At 41.3% G+C, this 19,163-nt stretch overlaps 1 protein-coding gene across 7 annotated transcripts in view; it reads right to left on the bottom strand.

Annotated features, from left to right (window-relative positions):
- Positions 1–19,163, bottom strand: part of gria4a (glutamate receptor, ionotropic, AMPA 4a) — a 101,201-nt gene that overhangs the window by 57,084 nt on the left and 24,954 nt on the right. The gene's annotated exons all lie outside the window — the stretch shown is intronic.

The following is a 19,163-nucleotide window of genomic DNA, read 5'->3' as shown; positions in this document are numbered from 1 at the left end:
CTTTGCATTCAACAGAGGAGAAATACTGTGTATAGTTCCAGAACATAGTTAAACATGTTTTGATGTTACTTTTTCCTCGTCTTGTCTCTGTAACTTTGTAGCAAGTCAAGTTAGCCTAAAAAGGCATAATGGTTAGTACACAAACAAATGGCTCTTTTTGAACCGTTGTTTTTGGTGAATAGAATCAAATCATATTGGTGTACATTTTGATGTACATATTGGTGTACATTTGGCTACATTTTCATACTATTTAGCATAAACAATTACTTTCAGCTAAGTGAAGAAATAGCTTAATAAAGACATCATATCCACACTTTTATAGAAAATAAAAATAAATCATAAAATAAAAGGACTATTAAAAGAACATCACAGAGGTCATCTAGATACTTTCTATCAGGATATATGATTCCATTGCAGCAATACGTTTCATGGCTTGCTTAATTCTAACCTATTTCAGGTGGGTTTTTTCATCTGAATTTGTGTATAAAGATCTAATACAATTATATAATTGACTTGGAATAACTAAAATTTCATATCATGTAAATTCGGATATATCAAATTTGTATATCAAGATTTTTGGAACATAGCACAAGGTATAGTACATCATGCAAATTAGTCCAGAAAAGATAACAATGAAAGAATATATGTTCAGTAGTTTCAATGCCATTCCCCCAGAATACACGGTCATTATAATCAATATTAAATTTTAATCTGAGAAATTCATATGATGGGTTTAAAATGGTTTTATTTTGCCTTAGGTGGTACAGGAAATGACAAATATTTCGTTCAAATTTTCTGGAAAGAAATCCTTGGAGATAACTAGGCTTGGGTATTGAGTATCGAGTATTGATTGTAACCGGGACTAGCTTTGCGATTTTCCCGGTATCGTTCAAAAGTTTAAATTTCGATTGCTAGTTTCGATTCACAGTCCGCCGACCGGAAGAAGAAACCGCTGAACACGAAAGTGTGGTTTCGTGTTTCTAAACAGAACTTCGTAACCTCTGACTGTTTCATCTTAACGTCGTTAGTTCCAACGTGAATAACAATATCTCCTCACTCTCTATACTTGCCAGTTTTAGACTTCGCTAGCACCAGCCCCAGATTTGCGGCTACGTCGGTGGCTCTTCCCCCCCGGTAAACAGTGTACGATCGCCGGCTGATTCTTTAGTTTAATATTGCGGGTAATGGAATCGCCGATGACTAAAGTTTTTAGTTTTTCAAGGCCACCGGTAGAACATGCCTGCCGATCATTCCCCTCCGAACGATAGTTCTCCTCCGTGTTGTAGCTACAATAATTACAATGATAAGGCATTTTAATGATACTTAGCCTCGGGTGTTCAGGGGTGAGCAGTTCTGTTAATTATGTCCATAAAGAGTCCAAGTGGAGTAAAGTTGGGTAAGAGGTCAATAGAGGAAAAATATGGTGTTGGTAAAATCTTAAAGTATAATTCAAATCTCGCTTTCTCCTATTTATGCGTTCAAGCTTCTTCTACACCCAGCGAACGTGTTTTCTCCACAGCAGGAGATACTATCTGTCCAGAACGCTCAAGCATCCTGCCTGAGAAGGCAGATATGATCATTTTCCTAAACAAGAACTGTTTCTGATTTTATACTGTACCTGCTGCTAATCTGGACTGGGTTTTACAAGTTGTTTCTTATTGTTTATTTGCTATTCTACACCAGGTTAGCCCCTCAGTGAGAGCACGGTAACATGTTTAAGTTCCTGCAGCATCATACACTCATGTGTATATGTGTTTTCATGAAGTTTTCAAAAATAAAGCTCACTTGAGGAAAGTGTACCCCTGTGAAAATATATTTATAATATTTATATTAAAGTTCATAGATTTGATATTTATATTGTAATTGAAAACAGCCCAGTGAGAAATTCATAGTAAAGTTCATAAAAAGTAAAAAGTTCATAGAATTAAAATGTATGGAGAAGGTCAGACTATTTCCTTCAGAAAGACCGTTGGTTAGCTAGCTCATTTAAAATATCTTAAACTTTTTTGACCCTGCCTTTAAAAGAATCGGAATCGAGAATCGTTAGGAACCGGAATCGAAACAAGGAATCAGAATCGGAATTGTTCACATTCAAACGATACCCAACCCTAGAGATAACTTGCCTAAACATTTGTTAAATCTTCTTGTGTTGCGTGAGTTGGATTTATCGAATGTATGCATCAAGATATATGCAGAATCCGTTTGGAAATATCAACATGTGAAATTAGAAAATATTTTGTGCATTCACCCAGGCGACACATGCATAAAAGTTTGAGAGTTAATGAACTTCCGGTGTACCAGAGCGCATTGCTGCTACAGGTGTGATTCAAGCCCCAATCTCACCTACAGTGTCAATGCAATGTGATACACTGAATATTCATTAACTTCTAATGGAATGCTGCAACTGGCTTGCAGCATTGTAGTGCAGAAGAAGCTGCACAACTTTTGGCCTCGAGCATTCGTTGGATTTCGTTCTGAGCAATTGCGTAGCTGCACAAAATGTTCCGCAAGTTTTCAGCTTTGATGTAGGTGTGAATGAGGCATTAGGCGCATTTCCTCTAAATGGTTTATGTTGTTTTGTCAGATTGCTAGTCCCACATTGTGCATATTTGTATGTACCTTGCAAGGCTTCAGAGTGGGGTGGCACACAAAGAAGTGCATTTTCAATATTTAGAAAATATCAAACGCATGCAGTAGCCATCATCCAACAAACATAGTCCTGTGACACTGAATTGACAAGAACGACTTCCAGGGCAACGCAATGCATTTGACACAATTGGTGGAAATTAGGCGTTACTGAAAGAGCAACACACGGAAGGCGGGATGTCATACACTGCTCAAAAATATGAAGGGAACACTTAAAGCACACATTGGGTCTCAATGAACGAAATGTATTAAAGATCAAAATCTTTACTGTATATTGTGTAATTCTTTTGGAACACAATTACGTAACAACGGTCAATGGAAAACAAAATCTCCAACCAATTTAGGGCTGAACTCAAAATGACACCGAAAATCTAAGTAAACTATTGAAATCACAGGTTGTTCCAACTTGCATGAATTTCATCACGACAACTCATAATGTGACTAAGTAGTGTGTATGGCCCCCAAGTGCCTGTATGCACTCCCCACAATGTCTGGGCATGCCCCTGATGATAGGACGGATGGTGTCCTGGGGGGTCTCCTCCCAGACCTGGATCAGGGCATCAATGAGCTCCTGGACAGTCTGTGGCGTTACTTGGCGGTGTCGGATGCACCGATACATAATTTTCCAGATGTTCTGAATTGGATTCAGGTCTGGGGAACATGAGGGTCAGTCAATGGCATCAATGCATTTATCATCCAGGAACTGCCTGTACACTCTGGCCACATGAGGCCGGGCACTGTCCTGCACCACGAGGAACCCAGGGCCCACAGCACCAGCATAAGGTCTGATGATGGGTCTGAGGATTTCATCCCGGTACCTAACAACAGTCAGGGTACCATTGGCTAACACGTGGATTTCTGTGCGACCCTCCAAGAATATGCTGCCTCAGACCATTGCTGACCCACCACCAAACCGGTCATGCTGGATGATGTTGCAGGCAGCATAACGTTCACCACAGCATCTCCAGACTCTTTCACATCTGTCTCATGTGCTCAGTATGAACCTGCTCTCATCTTTCAAGAGAATGGGGCACCAATGGCGGACATGCCAATTCTGGTGTTCCCTGGTAAATGTGAATCAAGCAACGTCCCAATTGAGGACATGGGTCCTCATGCCACCCTCATGCAGTCTGTTTCTGACAGTTTGGTCAGAAATATGCACACCAATACCCAACTGGAGGTCATTTTGTAGGCCTCTGGCAGTGCTCCTCCTGTTCCTCCTCGCAAAAAGGAGCAGATACTGATCCTGCTGCTAGGTTGATGCCCTTCTACTGTCCTGTCCAGCTCTCATTGTGTAACAGCCATCTCATGGTATCTCTTCCTTGCTCTTGAGACTGTACTGGGAGACACAGCAAACCTTCTTGCAACGACAAGTATGGATGTGCCATCCTGGAGGAGCTGGACTGTCTATGCAACCTGAATGGGCTGCAGATACCGCCTCATGCTACCAGTAGTGACAAAGACACTATCAAAATGCAAAACTAGAGAAGAATCAGTCAGGAAGGATAAGGAGAGAGCAATTGCCTGTGGCTACCACCTGCCTTGCTGTTGTCTCTCCAATGCACCTATTGTCACTTTCATTTGATGACATTGATTCACAATCGCTTATGCTTTCTAACACTGAATGTTTATTTGACTTGGTGTTATACTGTGATGATTACATGTTCCCTGAAATTTTTTTTGCAGTGTACATTGTATATAATAAGAAATACTTGCAATAATATTAACCTATTCAACTACGATTGTGTTTAGAGTGTGTTTATAGCGGCCTATGTTTTTTTTAAATGATTGCTAAAAGAAATTATCCCAAAATAACAGTTTTGTGCATTAACTTTTATAAAGCAGAAACATTTTATGCTTGTCTAAACGTATTTGCTTATTGTAGTAGGCGGATGTAGACATGCTCTCGTTATTTCGCAAACAACAACTTCCAGCCAAAGTGCTGATGTTCAAATTGCCAGAAGATCCATTTTCCCCCTCAAAAAATTATTCAACAACCGCTAATTGTTAAACCAAATAAGCCATTTGGCATGATGCCCTGCAATGAGGATTGTTTTTTAATAAAATAAAATAGTAACATATTTACTTCTTGTTTTTTTTATTTGAACAATTTTGCATTCATATAATTTTTTTGTTTAAGATCAAGCGGACAACGTACAATGGAATTTTTTTGCAACCCTTTTTCTTCATATTTACCTCAACTCAGCATCGCAGGAATTACGTACATATGTTACTATTTAGGAAAACTCAATTTCATTCACTATATTACTCAATAGCAACGTATCCTAGTACTATTGGTCCTTAATGATTCGCAATTACGTTCAGTATCAACATATGAGAAGTTCTGTTTACCTACCAGTTACAATTCCAGTGCGAGGCAAGACATTTATTGTTGAGGAATTGTGTTATTTAGACTGGCATTTTTTGTTTTTGTAACCTTACCCTTAACCTTCATCCTTACCCTGACATCACTGTGATACCTTCTCCTAAGTTAACCTTCGCCCTTAACCGGGATTGTTAATTCGTAACGAGGCGTTTTTCAAAGTCGCATTTCCACTGCAGGAACTACACCCAGGAACTAGGAACATTTAGAGGAAGTCACTGCGTTTGCACCGCAGGAACCAGGGTCTAGAACCTGGATCCAGGGACTACATTTTACCCCCAAAACAGTCTCTGCTCGGGAGGTAGGACTTTCCCACAGTACCAGAACGTTTGGGGTGGGGCTTGCAGTGCTTAACATTTGTGATCGGTCGAGTTTACTCGCATTTGTTTTCAACCGCCATTTTTAAATGTCTGTAGCCGTCCTCGGCGTAGTAAAGGAGTTAAGAGTTTATTGTGCTTACAAACACTATAACTTTTTTATGGAGAAGACAGATGGACCGACGACGAAGTCCAGGCCTTATTGTGTTTATGCTAAGGACCAAATACAGCGGGAATTGGAAATGGCAATCTGTAATAATATGGTGTTCGCGAAAATACCCTGCCAGTTAAGTGAGCTGAATATTTTTTACACCGGAAAACAGTGCAGAGAGAAGCTTAAAAAACGAAAACAAGATTACAAGATCACAATAACACTAACAGACCGGCGGAGCTAGTGGTTTGACCGTCCAGATGCGTTGCTGGGTCACAGGCCGACCTTCTCTGGCGCTGCGGCAACAATTGGGGCAACAATTGGGGCTGCGGCAACGTTAGCTATAGGTACATCATGTTAGCTTAGCTAACGTCCCCCTATTATCGACCACGCCTATTTTTATAGTGATGAATGGAAGTTAAATACTTTAAAAAATGTATGTATATGGAAACAGTTTTAGACAAGTTGCAAATCATGAAATTTGACTTGTTCGACATCATCATGTAGGCTATTTATCAGTGATCTGTCTTTTTTTCCTTTTTCACCAGAAGGCATGAAAGGTAGCTAAAACTTTCTAGTAAACACATACGTGAAAACTGTGATCAGACATTTGTACCATAAATAAAGAGGACATCTTCTGTTATTGAACAAAACAGTCAGGTGGCCGATAATAGGGTTGTATTTTTTAGCCATGTCGCTAACCTAGTTGAAAATAGTAAAGTTTCCACAAAAATTTCAGAAATTATAATTAATGACGTTAGTTAACATTTTCTAAACATATGTCTCTAAACAATTATCACTAAACATTGACAACCTGCTCAAATTATTACTCGGTACAAGATATATTTCAAAAATGCTGTTGGCTATGCCGATAATAGGGGGTTCAACGCTACATGCTAAGGCTAGCGGTTCCTTTGCATGTACCATTGTAGAATCGTGGTGTTGGTGACAACCAAACGAAAAAAATAAATCACAGTGTTTTAGTTTTCAAATGGAACGGACGGGCACAAAGACGTGCAGGCTGCAGAGATTTGTGTGTTTTCCCCTGCGACCACCAACAGCCCTTGTTCCATATGTCCTGAAGCCAACAAACGCCAAGATACCAGTAGGAGCATTTTGCGTGCTACAACAATTCACAAAATGCCATGTAATTAAAAAATCCTATTCTCCCAATCTAGACAAGTCATGGAATTAAGTAAAATCACTGAAAGATTTGGACAAGTAATTAAATTTGATTTTGTCATATAGGGCCATAGGACCTTTAGGAGAAATTATATACTATATTTTATGGATTAATGTGAGCCGATCGTTTGAAGTAAATGTGAAAATATGTGGAAAAGGTTGGTTTTTTTGTACTTGTTGGTAGTGAAAGGTCATGCAAATGTAACTAAAGGTTATTGAAAAGTAATGGAAGAGTTTTGAAATCTAGTTGATGAAAACTTATAACAGTGCCTGTGTATTCATTTATTTATTGTGGTCTGTTTTGGAGTTATTTTTCTTCTTAGGAAAGAGGATAGGTGACAGAGACTTCCTTCACACGCTGAGGGACATGGACAACGTTAACTGGGCCGTCCTGCACCGTTGACTCAATGACCACATTTGCAAACCAATAAATCACAATCAACAGCAACACGACTTGAATCTCCTGCATGGTTGCTGTGGTGTTGCGGTGTCGCATAAATAATAAAGATGCCTGTCCGTCGCTTTGTGTAGCGTGTGGTACATACGTCAGAGTAAGAACATACGTCAGCGGACTAAATTGCCTAATATTCGCAGGTCTTTAGACTACGGTGGAAAAACACACAACAATGGGCTGAAGGAACCCTTTAGTTCCTTGAATAGCAGTTCCTGGGACTCAAAGTTCTGGGTACTTTTTGGTGGAAACGTGGCTTTTGAGTTGATTACGTTAAGGACCAACATAATAGCGAGCGTGAAGGAGCAATGTAATAGTGAGCCATTAAGGACCAATAGCACTGGGGATATGTTGATAGCGAACGTAATTGCACCGATTTATGTTCCTACTGAACGTAATCGGGGTTTACCAAATAGTCCCATATGAACGTACTTCCTGAGAGGCACGGGTGATTTACCTAGGGTGCCAATTATAATCGCGGAGGTGCTGTAAGTCAGTCATCCACTGCTCCATTGGAATGTGCGTTCTGTCGCACACAGATGCCATAGGGCTGTCACACTGTGTTTCGAAGAACCGTTGGAAAGTATGTCTTTGTAGTGACTGCGGGTTGAGAAGATGTGTCTCCTATTCCGGGAACAACATATCCTTTTCAGTCTTTCTGATCCAGGACTAGTAGCTTTACACATTGCTGCTTGCTGTGACAGGGGTGCCACATCAAATGTATTCTCCACTCCCTCTCCATTCATTTTCCCTTCAGACAGGTGTCTTTTGTATTAGAAGCCTAGCCTGCGTCACAGACCTTCTCCTATCCACCTTACAAACCCTGCCTCCATGCTTGCCTTTTCTATGGCTCTTTCACATTCCCAGGGTTCCTTTCTTCCTTCAAGCCCCCCTCCCTCTCTTAACATCCTTTTCTTCATGGCCCTCTTTTGCTTACTCTCTCCTCTCTATTACTGGCTTATCTCTCCATCCATCTCCCTCTGTTTGATTACACACCCCCATCTCTGGGGAGTAAATATAATTCCATTAGCTGTCTTCTGTAGTAAGACTCCGTCTGGTGAACACATGGTGAGAGAAGCCGCTTTGAATCTCTGCTTGTAGCAATGAAACAAAGTCTGTGCAGTGGGCATGGCCCTGAACCCAGGCTCAGAAGGAGGGGGATTAGAAACTCATTATAATAGACACTAGGAAGTAATTCCACACGGGAGACAGGGTGTTTAGTGTGCAAACAGAAAGCAGCATAGCACCCTGTATCCTACAGCTGGCCAGTGTCAAAAAAGCAGGATGGGGCCTAGTTGGTGTCTGGGTGGGAGACCAGATGGGTGTGGTCTTTTGGGTGGGATGTTAAACTGGTGTCCAGACTCCGAAGACCCCATGGCACTTACCGGAAGAGTCAGGTTGTTCACAGTCATCCCCTCTCCTCCCTGGCCAATTCGTATTTTCCAAGTACTATAGGTACTAAATGTATACAATCAATAATGCATACGAGTCTCTCTGGATAAAAGCGTCAGCTAAATTACTCAAATGTAAATGTAAAACGTTCAAAGCGGTTTCATTACATCCACTTCCACTAACACAGTCGCGGATGTCTCTTTGGCTCCCAGAGCACATACTTCCGGAAGAAAACTGGAAGCAGTTCAGAAATGTGAAACTATCTTAATTTAGTCTCATTTCTCCCTCACGCCCCGTCCTCGGATGTCTTTCAGGTTCATCCACCATTGATCACTCTCGGTTTTCTCTCCTCTGTGTCCAGTAGGTCACGGCTGTCTATCTTACCAGCAGCCTCACCAGGTCTGTATATGACACCGTGTTTGTTAAGACAACGAAGACCATCTCGGACAGATAAGCAAAATTAGCAACATTGTGAGCTTGAAAATCTCATCCCCTCAGAGAGACTCAGCAGCAGATACCAGTGTTAAATTCTCCACAGGGAGTCCTAGCTACCGCTGCAAACAAACAGCCTCAACCATTACCCAACATTACACAGCACTCAGCTCATCTCCGTCAATCTTTCTCCCCCCTGCCTCTCTCTCTATACCGCCACGCTCCCCCTCTCCACATCGCAGCATATTAATAGCTCTCTCGCTCCTCTTTTCTCTTCCCCTCACTTTCTCTTCGAGTTGGGACATATTTCCAGTGGAGGGTTGCCAGAGAAAGGTGTCGTAATAAAATGGCTACTGAGCTTCTTTCATAAAATATTAACAAGGGGAGAGGTATGGTGCATCTTCAACACAGTAAATCCGGGAGAAGCACCCCACAAAGACGGACGCTGTGACAACTTCTCTTTTTCTTTGTCCCTCTCCTCCACCCTATCTATACTCAACTCTTTATCGTCTCCCCAACTTCCCCTCACCCTCCCTCTTTCTCTGCCTCCCTCCACTAACCCCTGATTCCACTTCCTTTTCTGTCTCTCTCTTTCTCTCTGTTTGCTACTCTGTCTCCCCTGAACTCTTTCACTCTCTCTCCCGCTCCTGGGGTAGCTGTTTCCAGAGGGACATCGCGTTATGGAAAATGGAAATATATGAGGAGGGAAATGGGAGTAGGTAACATTTATTAACCCTACCACAATATATCCATCTGTCCATCCATCCACCCCTCCATCCACCCCCTCCATCCTCACATCCACATATCCTCGCCCTGGTGCTGTTGCATCTGGCAACGTAAACAGGCCCAGACGGTCGTGTTTGACGACAACATATCAGCACTCATTAGTCACTCATTTAAAATGGCTGCCTGGCTAAGGGATCGATGCGCCCTGGCAACAGAAAGAGGTCGCAGCATAGATTTTCTATTCTGTCATTTAATAACTAGATTGAATGTAGCGTAATTGGGGTCGTGTTTCTGAGAGATATGATACTAAATAAAATGCGGATTACGATGATAAGTAATTAAATAGTTTTATGGATTAACACTTTGCGTATGCGTTAACGGGATAAGTGATACGTGCTGAGGAGCCCAGTGAGGAAACAGAATCCATTCAGCTCCATCCCTCCCTCCCATAACTCAAACCATGAAGAGGAGAGGAAGAGAGAGAAAAGGAGAGAGACAGGGAGAAAAGGAAGAGAAGGGTCCAAGAACCAGAGGAGCTGACAGGGAGAGGAGAATCTTGCCAAGGAGAACCGAGGAGAGGAAGACGGAAAAGAAAGCGTGTCTCTTCTCCCCCCTCTTTTCTCCTCCATCTCCCGGGGGCTCACACCTGTTCCTGAAAGTGACAGCACTGCCCTGTGGGGTGAAGGAGAGGATGAGAGGAGAGGCAGTAGAGTAAAAAGGCTCTTAAATGCAACTGCAGCTGTGTGTGTTCAGTCAAGTTCTTTCTCTTTCTTTCTTTTTCTCTTTTTGTTAGACACACACACTCGCCCACAGTTGCCCGTTATGACTCGCCAACTCCTGCTGTCTAGATCTTCTAACCCACGCTGCACTGCATGGTGCTGAGGTCAAAGTGCATCCCTTTGACACAGGCCACCATCAGCAGAAATAAAAAGGCTCTTGGACACACTCCTTAAATGCTTTCTTCCCATTGATTACATCTCCCTCTCTGCACCTGCTCTTCCATTTTTCTTTCCATCCTTGCTCTCCCTCACACAGATGAACAGCCCTGAGACATCCAATACACTAAGCTCATATGTCTAACAGGTAATATAACCAGCGTGTCCACTCCTGTCTACTTTACCAGCATATAAAACAGCTTTTATAGGAGTGTGGTAACATTGGTGGGTTTTTAGTTGTCGAGTTTCCCAGAGCAGGCTGGTACATGTCTATCCCCCCATCTCGGTGACAGATAAACAGTGTTACATCTCCCTGACTGTTATCTACACGAGGCAGTCTACCAGGATGTCTCCAAGGTCATCTAATCATCCAAAAACCCATAAAGAGACCATTGCAACCCTTGGAAGTCAAAAAGGCGGGTGGTACACAGCTGGAGTAAATCCTTTGATAAAGAACAGAGCAGAGCGACATTTACTATGTGTGTGCATTGTATGTGTGTGTGTGCTACTGAATGAAACTGTTGTTGTTCCTGACTGAAACTGTCATTGTTACTGACTGAAACTTGTTTTATCTGACTTATACTGTCATTGTTACTGACTGAAACTGTTGTTTTAACTGACTGAACCAGTTGTTGTTATTGACTGAAACAGATGTTGTTACTCTCTGAAAATAAATATTGTTACAGACTCAAACAGTTGTTCTTACTGACTGAAAGAGTTGTTGTTACTTACTGTAACATTCATTGCTACTAACTGAAGAAACTGTTGTTAATAACGGAAACAGTTGTTGTTACCAACTTAAATGTTGTTTCTGACTGAAACTGTCATTGTTACTGACTGAAGCAGGTGTTAGTGACTGAAACAGTCGTTACTGACTGAAACAGTTGTAGTAACTGATGGAACAGCCTCTTAGATGAGATTTTCAGGTATGGCTTCGCAAGACTGCTGATGTAAATGTTTGTCATGTTACATTTACTGTCAGTTACTGTTCATATGTCCAATGGTAAAGAGTGAACAGAGGAAGAGAGAAAATGAAAGGACAGAGAGAACAGGGGAAGATAGAGAACTGAGGAAGATAAAGAACAGAGGAGGAGAAAGAACAGATGATGGGAGAGATAAGAGGAGAATATATGAGAGAAAGAGATAAGAGAAAACAGAAAGAGAGAAGAGAGCCAGAAAGAGAGAACAGACAATTGGAAGAAATGGAAGGGAGAAGAGAAAGAGGCCAGGGTTATGAAACGATAGGGACTGACACAGAGAATGTCCCTAGATTTCTGTGTCCCCTGCTGCCTTTCTCTCCATCTCTTCTGGTTTGATGTCCTTTTCGAGCAAAGCTCTTCAGACACCTTAACCAGACAAGAACGATGACTCACACGCGCATACACACAGACGTACACACACTTAGTGTTTGAAGTTTGTATGAGGAGAGAAACGTCATTGGAGGAAGTGAAAGCAAACGTCTGTATGTAAAGTGAAGGAATGAAGAAGACATGGAAGACTAGCATGACCTTTAAGCTGGGATGATTATTGGCTAGTACAGTTGGGGTTATAGTGGCCTGATCTGAAGTAATTTATAGACAGTTTACCCATCTGGACAAATGTCTTACATTGATGCTAATGTGATCAGCCTAAACTCTCTCTCACACACACACACACACACAGACACACTTCCAGTGAGATTAAATGATCAATGATAACCACTCATTTGACACAATAAAGACTCTTGAGTTGCCTTCGTGTACAGCATGTCATGCAAAGGTCAAGAAGTGTGATCATGTGTGTCATTATGCATGCAGAGCTAAATGTACTGGTATACCTTTCTCAACATGTCCCATATTTGTGTGCGTGTGTGTGTGACAGTGACAAGGAATGATGGAGATAGAGAAACCCAAAGGAGTAAGAAAGCCAATGAACAGAAACGCTGACAGAAGGAGGAAGAAAAGGAGACTCAGGAGAAGCGGAGGCAGTTGGAGCCCTTGAGTTGAGAGAAGACTAGACCGTGTTGCTCCTAGACTAGCAAGCCAGTCTCAACATTTCAACTTCACTATTGTAGTCAGAGACCTTGATAGTCTGGTAAAGCGAAACGATATGCTTTAATCCTACTGCTACTGCTGGCTCAAGTCAGGGTTGTAGTCAGACAGCCAACCAGTCCTCTACCGTTCAATCGTTCACTGGAAACGTGGTGTTTTAGCGACAAACTGCCAGTACCTTCTAAGAGTGTACTGTATATGTATACTGAGTACCTAATGTAGAGTCGTTTCAGTAAAAATAAGCACATCAGAGATAATGAGTGGGGAACCGTAAGGACAGCTAGTAATTTGTTATGTAATAATGATAATAATACCTTTTATTTGGGGGATTATTTCAAATCACTCAATGACGTCTTACATGGGGAATGGGCCTACATAAAGACATACATTAGTATGTCTTTATGTAGTATTAGTATACATTAGTATGTCTTTATGTAGTATTAGTATACATTAGTATGTCTTTGTGTAGTATTAGTATACATTAGTATGTCTTTATGTAGTATTAGTATACATTAGTATGTCTTTATGTAGTATTAGTATACATTAGTATGTCTTTGTGTAGTATTAGTATACATTAGTATGTCTTTATGTAGTATTAGTATACATTAGTATGTCTTTATGTAGTATTAGTATACATTAGTATGTCTTTATGTAGCATTAGTATACATTAGTATGTCTTTATGTAGTATTAGTATTAGTATACATTAGTGCATTTTTTTTTTAAATAGATACCAGAGAACTAGATAAAAAGGAGAGACAATACTGGGAGGGATGGCTGGGAAGAGGATATGTGTCAAAAGGTATGGAAGAGAAGGATGGGAAGGGTATAAAATAATGAATGTGTAGGGACAGAGGCAGAGCTGAGCTAGAGTTTATATGCGACCTGAAAGAGGTGGGTTTTGAGAAGCTTTTTGAATGTGTTGATTGTGTCTGCATGGCATTTGTGTGGGCGGAGGAACCCATTGAGGAGAGATGGAATTGGGCAGTGACCAGGAGAACGGCAGAGGAGGAGAGGAGGGAGGGAGTGGGAGGGAGCATAGGTCGGGAGAAGGAGTGGCAGGTGGGTGCCAAGTTGTGGAGGGCTTTGTACAAACCTGATTCCAAAAAAGTTGGGACACTGTACAATTGTGAATAAAAACAGAATTTTCTATATTTTATTCAGAATACAACATAGATGACATATCAAATGTTTAAACTGAGAAAATGTATCACTTTAAGGGAAAAATAAGTTAATTTAAAATGTCATGGCGTCAACACATCTCAAAAAAGTTGGGACAAGGCCATGTTTACCACTGTGTGGCATCCCCTCTTCTTTTTATAACAGACTGCAAACGTCTGGGGACTGAGGAGACAAGTTGCTCAAGTTTATGAATAGGAATGTTGTCCCATTCTTGTCTAATACAGGCTTCTAGTTGCTCAGCTGTCTTAGGTCTTCTTTGTGGCACCTTCCTCTTTATGATACGCCAAATGATTTCTATGGGTGAAAGATCTGGACTGCAGGCTGGCCATTTCAGTACCCGGATCCTTCTTCTATGTAGCCATGACATTGTAATTGATGCAGTATGTGGTCTGGCATTGTCATGTTGGAAAATGCAAGGTCTTCCCTGAAAGAGACAACATCTGGATGGGAGCATAGAACTTGGATATAACTGTCAGCATTGAGGGTGCCTTTCCAGATGTGTAGGCTGCCCATGCCACACGCACTCATGCAACCCCATACCATCAGAGATGCAGGCTTCTGAACTGAGCGCTGATAACAACTTGGGTTGTCCTTGTCCTCTTTAGTCCGGATGACATGGCGTCCCAGTTTTCCAAAATGAACTTCAAATTTTTATTTGTCTGACCACAGAACACTTTTCCACAGTCCATTTTAAATGATCCTTGGCCTAGAGAAAACGCCTGCGCTTCTGGATCCCGTTTAGATACGGCTTCTTTTTTGACCTATAGAGTTATAGCCGGCAATGGCGAATTGCACGGTGGGTTGTGTTCACCGACAATGATTTCTGGAAGTATTCCTGAGCCCATATTGTGATTTCCATTACAGTATCATTTCTGTATGTGATGCAGTGTCGTCTGAGGGCCTGAGGATCACGGGCATCCAGTATGGTTTTCCGGCCTTGACCCTTACGCACAGAGATTGTTCCAGATTCTCTGAATCTTTGGATGATATTATGCACTGTAGATGATATTAACTTCAAACTCTTTGACATTTTTCTCTGAGAAACTCCTTTCTGATATTGCTCCACTGTGTTTTGCCGCAGCATTCGGGGAATTGGTGATCCTCTGCCCATCTTGACTTCTGAGAGACACTGCCACTCTGAGAGGCTCTTTTTATACCCAATCATGTTGCCAATTGCCATAATAAGTTGCAAATTGGTCCTCCAGCTGTTCCTTATGTGTACATTTAACTTTTCCGGCTCTTATTGCTACCTGTCCCAACTTTTTTGGAATATGTTGCTCTCTTGAAATCCAAAATGAGCCAATATTTGGCATGACATTACAAAATGTCTCACTTTCAACATTCAATATGTTATCTATATTCTATTGTGAATTAAATAAAAGTTTATGAGATTTGTAAATTATTCCATTCCTTTTTTACTCACAAATTTGTACAGTGTCCTAACTTTTTTGGAATCGGGTTTTTATGTCAGGAGGAATGTTCTGAAGTTAAAGCAGTGTTGGACAGGCAGCCAGTGTAGTTTGATGAGGATTGATGTGATATGCTCTATTGGTACCAGTGATAATTTTGGCTGCTGAGTTCTGGACCAGTTGTAGTCTGTTTATAACATTGTTGGGGATACGGGAGAGGAGAGCATTGCAGTAGTCTAGGCGGGAAATGACGAAGACATGGATGAGAGCTTCAGTGTCAGGGTGTGAAGGTGAGGGTTGTAGTCGGGAGATGTTATGGAGGTGAAAAGCTGTCTGAAGGTGAAAAGCTGTCCAGGTTTTGGTTTGTATGTGTGATTTGAATGAGAGGGAATTGTCCAGGGTGACACCAAGGCTTTTGACCGTTGTTGACAGGGGGACAGGTACACCACTTATGGCAATGCTGGGGTTGTGCTGTTTGATAAGGGTTGATTTGGAGTCGGTCACAGGCTGATAGGTGGTAGCTAACTAAGTGCACAGACAAATACATGATCAAATACTTTCCACAAGCAACCTCCAAGCAATCTACTGTAGCTATTATTACCAAGCTTTATAAATGACAATGGATTTGTTTCCATGAAGCAGCTGCCTGTGTTAGCTGCCAAAAGTTATTTAGCAAGGCTGTTATGTTGTGCTAGCTACCAAATGACATGATAGCAGTTCAGTTAACGTAAGGTAGCTACCTAAAGATGTGTCTATGGAATACCTCTTGCAGAAATGTATTATGGAGGGTGATTTTTTTATTTTCTTCCTTGTTAGCTTGTTATATATATGTGGCAATTTAGTTACAATTCTAGTTACTAACAATGGCTTGCTTCTAGGTGTGCACACAGAAGGACATGCCAAACCAGAAAGATACACTAGTCTTCCAATCAAGCAGTCTGCCATCCAGTAAAGGAGTCAGTCAAAAGGGGGTTTGGCTAAGCTTGTCGTCTAACTGGAGAGATACACAGGCTGGCAGAGGGCAGGGAGGGGACCTGGGGTCATGCAGCAATTAAAGTAAAAGTAATGGAGATAGGAAAGAGACAGACAGACAGACACAAGAGATAGTGGACAGAAAAAGACACAGCTGAGGGGGAAAGACAGGGTAGAAGGAGGGACAGTTGGGAAGAGGGGGACAGAGGGGGACAGAGGGGGGGGGAGGGCAGAGTCAGACTGACTGTACTATCCCTGTTAATCTGCAGTTAAACTGAATCACTGTCGCCCAGTGAGCCGGAAGGACACACACACACAAACACACACACATACATACACACACATCTTTCTGGACTCTCTGCTTGGCTGGAATCTGTTTCTGTTTGGCTGCTCCTCATCTCACTGGTCCCTACGGTACTCAATCACAGAGACCACACTGTCTGTTTCTCAGTCTGTTTCTCTGCCTTTTTCTCAGTCTGTCTTTGTCTGTTTCTCCGCCTTTTGTCTATCTATCTTTCTGTCTGTTTCTCAGTCTGCTGTACCTTCATCTTTATGATAATGTTCTATGTGTGTGTGCACGTGTGTGTGTGTGAATGCTTGTGTGTGCACATTTGAGTGTGTGCCTGTGTTGTTACCACTGAGACTTAACCCTGAATAGTCATGGTAAAAAAAGCTTGACTGCTTACCCCAGTAACCCCTAGCTCTAAACCTCCTGAGACTCAACCACATATTCTAACGGTTAAACACTGAGTCCCTCCTGAGATTTTACTGTAATCACATGATCTGAACCACACTGTACCTCAAATGACACAGCTCATGGTCAATTGGATGAGACCACAGTCATCAAACCATATTTTGAATCTTAACCCTGAGAGAATATGTACTACAAGGGCCATGATTGTGAAGTGTGTGATTATGTCCATGTTTATGTCGCCATCTGAAAAACACTGATATAATGACTGAGTGGCTAGGGAGCCCAATTGAGGATCACATGTACATCTAAACAAGCTCTCAGCCATGCACACTATTGACATGTCTCCAGTGGAGAAGAGGTTGAGCAACCCTTGGATGACAAGGGGATATTATTAAAATGTATTTCTTGACCGTATTAAAACCAACATGTTTAGACTCTGCAGGGTTTGTACAGAAGTAAGAAGAATCAGTCTTTTATAGATTTCACATCTAATGGTCTCTTATGTAGAGCAGAGTCTTGTTCACAGACACAAGAAGAAAAACATTCTCAGACATTAAAATGAAGGTTGAATCGAACTGGATAACATTGTCAAACATTAAAACCAACATTTAACCAAAATAAATACCTCTCAAATATTAAAACCAACATTTAACCAAACTGAAGATCATTCAAATATTAAAACCAAAATGAAACCAAACTGGACAAACACTCAAACATTAAAACCAACATTTAACCAAACTGTAGAACACCCATATATTAAAACAACATTAGGTCAAATTGGAGAAAAAATTCAAACATTAAAACCAACATGTAACAAATTTGGAGAACACTCATACATTAAAGCCAACATTAAACCAAATTGGAGAACACTTTCAATCATTAAAACCAAAATGTAACCAAACTGGAGAATTCTCAAACATTAAAACAACATTAACCTGTCATCCAGTTTGTAGTGCCAGCCTGATCTATGCAAGGTCTGGCTGGTGCCATTCACCTTCCATTTCTCAATAATGGTCTTAACAATCCTCCTAGGGATGGAAAAATCCTTTAAAATATTTTATATCCATCCCCTGACTTGTGCCTTTCCACAACATTCACAACAACTAATGGACAATTCCAATCTGTTCGACACTCGCTGCATCGAAACAATGTTCATAGACGTGTTCCGAAACACTTCTGGTCACATGACACTGGGTGCCGGAACACTGTCACATGTCATTTTACAAAACCTGTGCAGTTACGTCACAAACAATTTACTGACTCTGGTTTTGATAAACAGGTGCAATATCAACAACTTTGAATGAGTGGTGTCACTTTGTTGAAGGTTACAGTAGTTGGTAGTAACCATAGAAAGGTTTTATCATCTATGGCAGTAACTCTTTCAGTATGCATCGTTGCCTTTACTGAACACCTCACTACCAATTTCAGTAGGCTACTACAGGCATGAGTGACGTTTAGCAGTGGCTCAGGGGATAGTGTCACAGACCAACCTAATCTCAGAATGATGATTTTACGAAGATTTTAGGCAGGGGATTTTGTAAGATATATTACGTGCAGTAAAATAACGTTTGAGTCGGAATGAAAAAAAAACAACCAGTAAACGTGTTTAAAACCAGCAACCTTCCACATCTTACCCAGTTGCACTACCCACTGCTCCACTGGGGAACCTGTAACAGGTCATGGCGAGTGGTGTTGTCACAACATAAATTTGAAGTGCTTGAAGTGATTTTCTTCGTAATCCTAACCCAAACCCTAACCTTAACCCCAGTGCTGTGATAGCTAACCTTAACCCAAACCCAACCTGAACCCCAGAGCTGTGAGACATAACCTTAAACTAACCTTTTTTGTTTCCTAACCGTAGCCCAAACCTTAACCCTAACCTTAACCCTGGTGCAGTGAGATCTAACAGTAACCCTAACCCCAGTGCTGTGATGCCTAACGTCAACGTTATAACGTTGACGATAAAATGCTTTTATAACATATACTAGCGACCTTGCTATTGCTGTTACTCATCCATAATCCCCATGTCTAGTGTGGGTCAGTGGGTAATGTGTCTGCCTTGTAATTGTAACATTGCCAGTTCAAAACACAGGTCTAACATTTTGTCAAAAAATCGTCTTTCATAGCGTTCGTAAAATATCATACGTTTGTCTGGTGTTCATATTCTATTTTATGTTTTAATAGCGGTCGTAACATTTGGTACGTTGTAATAGTGTTCGTAAGATATGTTTGAATAATTTCGTAATGTATCATACGTTTTGGT

Source organism: Esox lucius, chromosome 1 (assembly GCF_011004845.1).
Source record: "Esox lucius isolate fEsoLuc1 chromosome 1, fEsoLuc1.pri, whole genome shotgun sequence".
Lineage (NCBI taxonomy): Eukaryota > Metazoa > Chordata > Actinopteri > Esociformes > Esocidae > Esox > Esox lucius.
Note: the sequence above shows the minus strand (reverse complement) of the source record. Positions and strands in the feature narration are given on the sequence as shown.